A 10,333-nucleotide genomic window follows, 5' to 3' on the forward strand; every position below is an offset into this window, starting at 1 on the left:
CGACTACCCCCGAGCCCGCCGGCCACTTGCACGGGGCAGGCACGTACTGCAGCTTTCCTGTTGAGCTAGGAGCGAAGGCGCACCAGGGCTGCGCGTGTTAGTGACGAGGCCCATCAGAAGTGCCCTAAACCAGGCGTGTAGACTCAGGCCTTTGCTCCCAGCGACTTGGGAGCCTGAGGCTAGAGGCTGTGAGTTAAAAGCCAGCCTCAGCAACCGCAAGGCCCTAAGCAACTCAGTGAGACCCTGTCTCTAAATAAAATACAAAATAAGGCTGGGGATGGGGCCCAGTGGTCGAGTGCCCCTGAGTTCAATCCCTGGTACACGCCCTCCCGCGCCCCCCCCCCAAAAAAAGGAGAGCCCTAGGAGTGTTCTTTTCCCAGGAGAGTAACCCAGAGACTCACACCTTTGCAACGCTGAGTGCGAGCTTGACTAGCCAGATTCCTTGCAGATAAAGGAGGCTCCTGGGGACCTTACATGTGGGTATTAGGCATATGATTCTCCCGAATGTGTGACTTCTGACCCTGGTTGACACCCACAGTATTCCACTACTCTTATTATTATTTTTAGTTGTAGACGGATAGATACCTTTTATTTTTATTATTATTATTTTTTATGTGGTGCTGAAGATTGAACCCAGCGCCTCACAGGTGTTAGGCAAGTTCTCTTCCACTGAACCACATCCACTACCCTTTGATTAGAGGTGACATGGCTATGGAAAAAAAAAAACTGATATAAATGTAGTAGTTTTTCTAAACGTTATTTTTTAATTGTAGGTGGACACAATATCTTTTATTTCATTTTTACATGTGGCTGAGGATTGAACCCAGTACAGTCTACCAATGAGCCACAACCCCGGCCCCTAAATGTAGTAGTTTTAATGTGACTTCCTCTAGCCTCAAGGAATCCAGTAGTTAGAACATTTGTAGAGTCAGTGCTTTTTTTTTTAAACCAGTCTAGAATAAGGATTTTTCTCCATATCTTTTATTGGTTCATTAAAGTTTACCTAAGGGTGGGATTTGTTACACTTTCATACATGCACACGATATAACAATATAATTGGACCCATGTCAGTTCCTATGGGATAAGGGTATTTTCCTATTTCCTAATAGCAGCTCCCAGGACCTCAACTTTGCAAAACCTAGATCTCTTCCATTTCCTTCCTTTCTGCAGTCACCACTGCTCTGGCCTATTTAGCCACAGCTTTGTCACCTGAACTGCTTTCACCGCTTCTCATAGATACCATGATTAGAGCACTAGTTTCATAACCTGTAACGACTTCTCAAAGCACTTGGTGGAGGTGAATCCCCAGGGCTCTTTCCCAGCACTTATTTGCATATGGCAGGTTTGCCAAGTGTCCCAAATGTAACTACACCTTTTGTCAGGAAACATCTTGCAACCTCTGGCAACCTGCAAGCCAATCCCTCCTGTTTTCTTGTTCATTGCTTCAGATACAGACCCAGAGTTGGCACTTAGCCAGCTTGTTTTCCATCAGGGAGAGCAAGGTGGGGAGTTTCCCAAGACCTCATCTCTGGGATGCTGCTCCTCCCTTCTGTTGCATTCTGACCTCCCATATTTGATTCTGAATAAAGTGCTAAGCCTTTTAATCACACCTGTTGTTATCCAGTATATAAGTCCTCACTCCAGTTGCCTTTATAGGAGGAATGAATACCACATGTCGAGTTTGGCTTTGGATATTGTGGGGGAGAGGAATCATATAACCAAGAAAGAATAAATGAGGCCCTCAAGAGATTATGTTTAAGTTTCTTCCTTATTGTGTGCTACTCTACTACTCAGCTATATTACCTCCCTTTTAGGTACAAATTCAACATAACAGACTAGCACAATTTGGAAACAATGTGTGATAATAAGCAGGATTAAGGTATAAATTATGATGTAGCCACCTGAAGTATAATTATGGGGCCATAACCCAAGGGTGAGGTGGTTATACATATTCTACAAATATATTTTAATGTTTACTTCTCATGGTTAAACAGCTAAGCCAGTGGTTCTCAACAAAAGGTCATCTCCTCTTGGGACATCTGGCAATATCTAGAGACCTCTCTGGACATTGGAAAGTGGGACTGGGTCACACTGGAAGTGGGACTGGCATCTGGAGTCCAGGGTACAGCTGATCATCCTGCAGTGCACAAGAGAGCCCCGACCAATGTTCCACCCCAAATGTTAGTAGTGTGGTCGGTGAGGAACTGAGAGACCCTGCCCTAAATTATCAGGTGCAGGGGTGTGGGGAAGCCATGGAGGGGGGCCAAGGAGACACCAGTTAACTGACCTTGACTACAAAGGGAAAAGGAGGCAATGGCCAAAAGTATCAGCAGGCTCTCCCAGCCTGCCACAGGGGGACCACCTCCACTTCCACAGCTGTTGTTCTTACTCCAGAGCTTTTCCTTTCCTTTACCTGTGGAGTCATATCTGGGGCATGATGGTGACCGTTCGTTCTCTGTGACCACGTTTATGGAGAAGGTGTCGACCAGGAACCGAACTAAAAAAACCACCCACTAACTTCCTAGCAAGTCGAGGCCTGGCTTGACATCACAGCCTCTCACCCACTCCCGTCCTGAGTAAGTCCGTGGTCCTAGAGCCCCTGAAGAAAAGAGGACAGCCACTCCTGAGGACCCCAGGACAGGACAGGGCTCAGTGCAGTGTTGTGGGCTGGTCTGCTCACTGTGCTTTTCATGTCTCCTGTTTCCTTACTGATAGAAGATATGTAATTTTGTCTACTTATTTCATCATTTACTACAAGAAATGTATGAAAACCCAGTATTATAGATTTGTAAACTTCTTGTAATTCTGTCAGATTTTGTACTGTGTCTATGTCTTTCTGTCTAGAAAGGCAGTCCTACAGTCTGTCCACTCCTGCTCAGCTATACAAAGGTAGGCCTTGGGCCCAGAATATTATTTATAAAAAGGAGCCCACACAGCTTGAGCTGGACTTTTTGTCCTGTGAGGGAACATGCTTCCCAGTCCAGTCTTGTGCATGCTCTGTTCTGCTCAAGGGCCTGGGTTGAGGCCCCCAGGCACATCCCCAGCTCTTTGTCAGCTCCCTGGGGTGAGGGGAGGCCTGGGGTCCTTCCACTGCAGCATGTGAACACCGTCATCTGTCACCTGCAGGACAGACCTGCTGGCCGTGGAGGCCAGTGCATTGCAAGGGGCTGGATCTAGTACATACTCTCTCCTCTCTTCCTGTGTGGTCTTCTCTATACTGTCTGTCCTTAGCAACCTCAAGTCATGTGCTGGTCTCTTCCCAGATGATATCTGCCTTTTAACCTCAGCCCCAGGCATCCTGTAGGGTAGCCTAACCACTCTAAGCAGAGAAACTATGAATTCAGACTAGTTACAGACAAATGACTTATTTAAAAGCATATATATTTGCAGATTATACACACCTGTGTGTCTGAGTGTGTGTTACTGTTAAATCCAACTACTTTTTTTTTATAATATTTTATTGTTGGTTGTTCAAAACATTACATAGTTCTTAATATACCATATTTCACAGATTGATTCAAGTGGGTTATGAACTCCCATTTTTACCCCGTATACAGATTGCTGTGTCACATCAGTTACATTTCCATTGATTTATAAATTGCCTTTCTAGTGACTGATGTATTCTGCTGTCTATCCCATTCTCCACTATCCCCCCTCCCCTCCCCTCCCCTCCCCTTCTCTCTCTCCACCCCCTCTACTATAAATCGTTTCTTCCACTTATATAATTTTTATCCTATTCCTCCTTTCCTCTTATATGTAATTGTGTATAACCCTGAGGCTCACCTTCCAATTCCATGCAATTTCCCTTAACTCTCCCTTTCCCTCCCGCCTATCATCCCTGTTTAATGTTAATCTTCTTCTCCAGCTCTTCGTCTCTACCCTGTCCTTGGTTACTCCCCTTATATCAAAGAAGACATTTGGCATTTGTTTTTTAAGGATTGGCTAGCTTCACTTAGCATAATCTGCTCTAATGCCATCCATTTCCCTCCAAATTCTATGATTTTGTCATTTCTTAATGCAGAGTAATACTCCATTGTGTATAGATGCCACATTTTTTAAATCCATTCATCTATTGAAGGGCTTCTAGGTTGGTTCCACAATCTTGCTATCGTGAATTGTGCTGCTATGAACATCGATGTAGCAGTGTCCCTGTAGCATGCTCTTGTTAGGTCTTTAGGGAATAGACCGAGAAGGGGAATAGCTGGGTCAAATGGTGGTTCCATTCCCAGCTTTCCAAGAAATCTCCACACTGCTTTCCAAATTGGCTGCACCATTTTGCAGTCCCACCAACAATGAACAAGTGTACCCATTTCGCCGCATCCTCGCCAGCACTTGTTGTTGTTGGACTTCTTAATGGCTGCCAATCTTACTGGAGTGAGATGGTATCTTAGGGTGGTTTTGATTTGCATTTCTCTGACTGCTAGCGATGTTGAGCATTTTTTCATGTACTTGTTGATTGATTGTATGTCCTCCTCTGAGAAGTGTCTGTTCAGGTTCCAACTACTTTTTATTAAGACATGAACTTCTTTACCTTTATGGCAATGTTCATTTTAAAGATATACCATACAGTAATATGCAGGCTATCTACTAGTATTGTTATAGCAGTGGCCAGCTTTCTTTGGGTTAGGGATTGCACCATGTATTCTTTACACCTTTTAACTTTCCTGCATCCTTATAGTTTAAATATATTACTTATAAAAAGCATATAACCTGCTGGACATATAATGTGCATCTGTGGTCCCAGCTGCTTAGAAGCTGAGGCAGGAGAATCACCTGAGCCCAGGAGTTCAAGGCCAGCCTGGACCAAATAGTGAGACTTTGTCTAAACAAACAAACAAACACACATATATTTTTTAAAAACCTGGGGTTTCTTCCTTTATTCAGCATGGATATCCCTGTACTTTAGTTGGACTTATTAGCCCATTTACACTTAATGTAATTACTGATGATTCAGCTTAAATCTACCACTTAGTGTTGCCGCTTGTTTTAATTGCTCTGTGAACCTCCTCTTCTTGCTTGACTTCTTTTGGGCTAAGGCTTTAAGAAATTATTTTCCTCCACTGCTCAGTGTTATAGTTACACCCTCTTCCTCCAGCTGTTAGTGGATGACAATGTGTCTCCTAGACTCACCAAGATCTCATGTTCTTGGCTACTTTTACCTTCCTCCTGAACAACTGCAAGTAACCAAAAACATTTTTAATTCTATTTTCCCTCTTTGGATTTATATGTTGTTTCATGTTTTAAATTTTTATGCATATTTTAAACTCCATAAGGAATTGTCATCAGCTCAGGTGATTGAGATTGATTGAACTACCTCATGTACTTTCCGTCTTCATATTTATTTCCTTTTCTTTAATTTGTTCATTGAGAAATAAAACTTGTTCATATTTATGACATTTTGATATAAGTATGTGGAATGGCTAAATTAAGCTGATTAGTGCATATGTTACCTGAACATTTATCCATTTTTTTGTGGTGAGAAGACTTAACATCTCCTATCTCGGCCATTTTCAGGTATACACTGTGATATGGTGACTAGGGTCACCAGGCCAGGCGTAGATCTCTTAAACTATCTGGATCTTGTACTTTGACCAGCAGCTCCCCCAGGGCCTCCCCTGCCCCCAACCCCTTCCCCATTCTCTGCAACCACATTCTGCCTTCTGCCTCTGGGTTCAAGGTTCCCAGACTCCACGTACAGGTGAGGTCACACAGTGTTCTCTCTGTGCCTGGCTCACTTCACTCCATGCTCTCCAGGGCTGCTGTTTCCAGGATTCCCTTTCTCCCCTCTGGGATTCTATTGGCTCTTACATGAGTAACATCTTGGAGTTCAGGACTGTTCGTGACCAATTCCCTTAGTTTTTATTTGGAAAAAAATGTATGGTTTTATTTGTTTTTGTTTTGTTTTCCTCTTGTTGAAGAATATTTTCTCTGGGCACAGAATCCTAGGACGGTTATTTTCTTTCTTTCTCTGTTAAACACATCGATCCACAGCAGGCTTCCCTGTGCCCACCTGCCAACGCTCCTTACCCAGTGGGCAGCAGCTGGAGGACAGTGGTACCTGGTGGGCAGTGCAGGCTTGGAGGACCACGTGCAGGACATAGGAGTGGACTGGTTCTGCAAAAAGAGTGGGCAGTGGCCAGAGCAGCTTGTGCAGTCACGTGTGAGGCAGTTGAGAACAGTCTTCTTGAGCCTGGGGAAGTGTGGAGGAACTTCTCTCTGCTTGCAGCTGAAGGCAGAAAAGCTCAGGCTGTCTGAGGGATCACAGGCAGCAGGTTGATCCAGCCTCCGTGGTGGGAAAGGAAGGAGAGAACAGTGAGAGGCCAGAAGACACAAGTTTCATGAACAAGATCCCCTGGACTCAGGTCTTTGTAAAACCAGAATAGAAACTTCATCATCAAGCCAGGGGTGGCAGCCACACCTGTCACCCCCACTAGTCAGGAGCCGGAGGCAGGAGGATCACAAGTTCCAGACCAGCCTGGGCAACTTAGCCAGACCCTGTTGAAAAACAAAACAAACAAACAAGAAAACTCCATCATCACTTTGGACAGGAATTAGCTGCAAGAATGGACAAGTGCTGCTCAGTAAGCAAATCTCCTTGTTGCTTTTAATTCATTTTGACTTTTTTTTTTCAATGTTGGGATGGAACCAGGGCCTCCTGCGCCAGGCAAGCCATCTACCACTAAGCTACATCCCCAGCCCCAGCTCCATCTCTTTTTTCCCCCATAAAACTATATCAAAATGTTGGTTTAACTTGGATTATCCTTTGGTTTGTAGATAAATGTGTTTCTGATTAAAAACAAAATAAAAAACAAAAACCCTGTTGTCTCTGGCTTCTGCTGCCTTCATTTTGCTTGTCATTTAATTGTGGCTCTTTATTACTTTTTTTTTTTTAGTTGTAGTTGGACACAATACCTTTTTATTTCATGGATTTATTTTAATGTGGTGCTGAGGATCGAACCAGTGCCTTGCAAATGCTGGGCAAGCACTCCATTGTTGAGCTACAACCCCTGTCCCTCTTTATTATCTTTATAATTTATATTTCTGCTTCCAGTGTTTTGGAGCCGATAATTTAAAAAAGTGGAATGTTCAATCTCCAGTCCTTCTGTAAGCCACAATTCTATACTAATAACAGGCTTTGGGGAAAAGGAAAACACATTTTTAAATGTTCAGAATTATTTTTTGATGTATCACATAATTAAATGTATTATACATAAGTATTTGAAATCATTTTCAAATTACGTACAATAAATAGTCAAGCAGAAATTTCTCTTCATCTTCAAAAGCTATAAGATTTTCTTTATTTATAAACCTCTATTATTATTTTTTATCTGCATAACACAGTGTGGGATTGCTCATATCTTGAAGGAACTAAATTATGCTATGGAGGTCCCCAGTGTCTGGATTTTGTTGATTTCAGTCCCATTTGATTACTTTCCTTGAGATCTCTGAATTATTTTGGAGCTCAAGTAAATCCTCAGGGAAATTTTTCTTTTACAAAATCAAGATAAAGAATGAAATGTCTCTGAGAAATTTTGGCTTAAATACACATTCAGAAAGCTTAAACAGATTTAAGTGAAAAACTGAGAATGAGTAGCAATGAGAAAGAGAACAGAACCAAGCCGGCCACCTGACAATAAGACCAACTATGCCCTCTCAAAAAAAAAAACTTTCCATAAGTCACTGTTGGGGGACAGTAAAACCATCATTTAAAACCAAAAAATAAAGGGAAAGAAGCAGGCTTTTTCTTTTCCAATATATACTCCGCAACTAAGTAACTAAATAGTAGATAAGAGGAAGTTATTTTTAGAGCAGTAATCCAGCTAGTAAGCATAAAGGAAATAATTGATCTTAATATCACTGATTTGTAAGAAACCAAAAGGTCTTACACTGTGCATCTAGTCAGTTGTGATCGGACATTGCCTAGTTTTTCTTTTTATTCCAAGCTATTTTTAAACTCCGTAAACCATTGTCTAGCACCCGGTGAGCTCTACTCTTTGTAGAAGGCACTTCCTCCCAGAAGAGAATGGGAAAGGAACCAGTGCTAAAGAAGTCCTGAGGACCTGAGCCCCTGGTGGAGAACCAGCCCCGGCCTGTGTCCTCCAGGTCTAACCAAAGTCTATCACTCCTTCCCTTGACCCCCCAGTTCTAAGAGCAGCTCCCTCCACGGCCAGTGGGGAGGCGCCACAGCTTCTTTTTTTTTTTTTTTTTTTTTTTTAAGAAGAAAGTTGTTTTTTATTGTGATTAGCATTCATTACAAATAATTACTCCTTTGCAGAGTATTTTTATTTTTATAAAATTTGTTTATTTATTTATTTGGGGGGTACTGTGGATTGAATCCAAGGGTACTCTACCACGGAGACACCATCAGCCTTTTTTAGCTTTTTTTTTTTTTTATTGGTTGTTCAAAACATTACAAAGCTCATGATATATCATCTTTCATACATTTGACTCAATTGTGTTATGAACTCCCATTTTCACCCCAAATACAAATTGCAGAATCACATCAGTTACACACTCACATTTTTACCTAATGGCAAATAAGTGACTGTTGTATTCTGCTACCTTTCCTATCCCCTACTATCCCCCCTCCCCTCCCCTCCCATCATCCCTCTCTACCTCATCTGCTGTTGTTCAATTCTCTCCCTTGTTTCCACCCCCCCTTTCCCCTTACATCCTCTTCTATGTAATTTTGTGTAACATTGAGGGTCTCCTACCATTTCCATATGCTTTCCCTTCTCTCTCCCTTTCTCTCCCCCAACTAGTCTTTGTTTAATGTTAATCTTTTCCTCATGCTCTTCCTCCCTGTTCTGTTCTTAGTTGCTCTCTTTATATCAAAGAAGACATTTGGCATTTTTTTTAAGGATTGGCTAGCTTCGATTAGCATAATCTGCTCTAATGCCATCCATTTCCCTGCAAATTCTATGACTTTGTCATTTTGTATTGCTGCGTAGTACTCCATTGTGTATAGATGCCACATTTTTTTTTTATCCATTCATCTATTGAAGGGCATCTAGGTTGGTTCCACAGTCTAGCTATTGTGAATTGTGCCGCTATGATCATTGATGTGGCAGTATCCCTATAGTACGCTCTTTTAAGATCCTCAGGGAATAGTCTGAGGAGGGCGATATCTGGGTCAAATGGTGGATCCATTCCCAGCTTTCCCAGGTATCTCCATACTGCTTTCCAAATTGGCCTTACCAATTTGCAGTCCCACCAGCAGTGTACAAGTGTACCCTTTTCCCCACATCCTCGCCAACACTTATTGTTGTTTGACTTCATAATGGCTGCCAATCTTACTGGAGTGAGATGGTATCTTATGGTGGTTTTGATTGGCATTTCTCTGACTGCTAGAGATGGTGAGCATTTTTTCATGTACTTGTTGATTGATTGTATGTCCTCCTCTGTGAAGTGTCTGTTCAGGTCCTTGGCCCATTTGTCGATTGGGTTATTTGTTATCTTATTGTTTAATTTTTTGAGTTCTTTGTATATTCTGGATATTAGGGCTCTATCTGAAGTGTGAGGGGTAAAAATTTGTTCCCAGGATGTAGGCTCTCTATTTACCTCTCTTATTGTTTCTCTTGCTGAGAAAAAAACTTTTTAGTTTAAGTAAGTCCCATTTATTTATTCTTATTATTAACTCTTGGGCTATGGGCGTCCTATTAAGGAATTTGGAGCCCGACCCCACAGTATGTAGATCATAGCCAACTTTTTCTTCTATCAGACGCAGTGTCTCTGATTTGATATCTAGCTCCTTGATCCATTTTGAGTTAACTTTTGTGCATGGCGAGAGAAAGGGATTCAGTTTCATTTTGTTGCATATGGATTTCCAATTTTCCCAGCACCATTTGTTGAAGATGCTATCCTTCCTCCATTGCATGATTTTAGCCCCTTTATCAAATATAAGAAAGTTGTAATTTTGTGGATTGGTTTCTGTGTCCTCTATTCTGTACCATTGGTCCACCTGCCTGTTTTGGTACCAGTACTACACTGTTTTTGTTACTATTGCTTTGTAGTGCAATTTGAACTCTGGTATCACTATACCTCCAGATTCACACTTCCTGCTTAGAATTGCTTTTGCTATTCTGGGTCTTTTGTTTTTCCATATGAATTTCATGATTGCTTTATCTATTTCTACAAGAAATGCCATTGGGATTTTAATTGGCATCGCATTAAACCTGTAGAGAACTTTGGGTAATATCGCCATTTTGATGATGTTAGTTCTGCCTATCCATGAACAGGGTACATTTTTCCATCTTCTTTTTTTTTTTTAAGAGAGAGAGAGAGAGAGAGAGAGAGAGAGAGAGAGAGAGAGAGAGAGAATTTTTAATATTTA

The sequence above is a fragment of the Spermophilus citellus genome (genome assembly GCF_964194105.1).
Source record: "Spermophilus citellus genome assembly, chromosome: 6".
Classification (NCBI taxonomy): domain Eukaryota; kingdom Metazoa; phylum Chordata; class Mammalia; order Rodentia; family Sciuridae; genus Spermophilus; species Spermophilus citellus.